Source organism: Panonychus citri, unplaced genomic scaffold (assembly GCF_014898815.1).
Source record: "Panonychus citri isolate SS breed McGregor unplaced genomic scaffold, ASM1489881v1 Contig00094, whole genome shotgun sequence".
Lineage (NCBI taxonomy): Eukaryota > Metazoa > Arthropoda > Arachnida > Trombidiformes > Tetranychidae > Panonychus > Panonychus citri.
The window spans coordinates 454,060-455,850 of NW_026515499.1; positions in this window are offsets into that span (position 1 = coordinate 454,060).

Genomic DNA, 1,791 nt, shown 5'->3' on the forward strand with positions numbered 1-1,791 from the left:
TTTAATTGTTTTTTGATAAAAGATAAATTTGAAAAAAACATTATTTATTTTGAACTAAATGAGCAAATAGTAAATTTTCATTTTTGAAAATTTAATAGAAAGAAAGGTAACAAACTATCACGAAAATCAAATAATAGAAAAGTTAAAAAAATCATTTGATTAAATATTGATTTTAGAGCCATTCTAAATTTACTCAGATTACCTGATAAAATTTACTATAAAAGGAAGATGATGATGATTGTGACAAAAACAACAGTATTTGATTATTCTTGTTGAAGAAGAAGTTCAAAAGATTGAAAAAACCAGTGAAAGTTTTTAGTAGTAATCTTAAATCCTAATCCTACTACTATTATCTTATTTCATCAAGAAATCACATACAGTAGGATTACAAGATCAAAATAACTCGCTCCGATAAATACAGTTTATCACTAATTAGATGATCAAGAAATTGTTTTAATTGTCGCTTTCGATTTGCAAGTGATAAAAAATTATCCTCAGACTCATTTGGTTTGGCTTTATAATCCGTATTTGTCGCCGCAATCCGAACCACAGTAAAATTGATTAGACATCCATGCAGACAATGAGAATTTTTTTCTAGTAACATGAATAAAGATTTTTCGTGTTTATTTGCACATGAAGCGTACAAGTATTCATTTTGAACTTGTTTCATTGGACATTTTCCTTGTCTATGATCAAGCGATTAGCAAATTTGTCCTCTTTGTATTAGATATAACAACATTTATTGACATTTGGCGTCGTTTATGTTTCCATTTTTCTCTGGATAATTCAAAGAGTATTTGGATTATTTATGTAAACATATTTACCTCTTTTACGTGTCAATAACTCAAGTTTAATCTCACTAGTCCAATTCATGTTTTCATCTTAATCATCAACAATTTAAATTGTTACATTATATACTTGTTGTTTACCTTTAAAATTAGTACAAGATTTTTGTCTTGTACAATTTGAATTGATTCATCATATTAGGAAAATTACAACTCCCTCAACTGATTAACTAAACATTTGAATTCAATTGTTGTTAGCTGACTTCTTAATCTAACATCTTAATTATTTCCCTCTGTGATATTATCCTGTATTGACTTTGGCATGTCTACTTCCACTCCGAGCTAACGCTGATTTTAACGTTATGAACCCTCTTCTATGACAAAAGTCAAACAAACCCGTAATCGAAGAAAATTCACTCTTACCCACCATTTTATCAACTACCTGAATAGCTAATTACTTCACTACTCTGAAAGTACAACTGATTGACATATTTAAAGAAATGCAACAATCTAAAGTAAGTCCGCAAATGTTTAGTTTACTTAATATTTCTGTTCAGGATGAGACTAAATATCCTGTCGAATTAATGACAGTTCAATCTTGTCACTTTAACATCGACACATATACTTATGTTATTACTTATTCCCGTAATAACGGAAGTAATAATCGTTAGGTTAGCGTTTGGTTTTACATGAAAACAATAAAAGTTAATTGATGATGATGATAAAATTTTATCATCTCTCTTTCTCCTTCTCTTTCTTTTTCTTCTCTTTCTTCTCTTACTAAAAAATATATAAAAGAAAAATCAAAAAATCAAAATATTCATTAAGTTTCCAATCCTCGACAAGAAAAAGAACAACTTCAGTGAAGAAGTTGACTTTCTCTTTCTCTCTCTCTCTCTCTCTTTGTTCTAAACTTATCCAATCAACAATCAAATTAATCAATAAAATTAAAGTAAAGTTATAAAAGTTTTCGAACTAAGTTTAAAGTTAATCAACAATAAAAGTT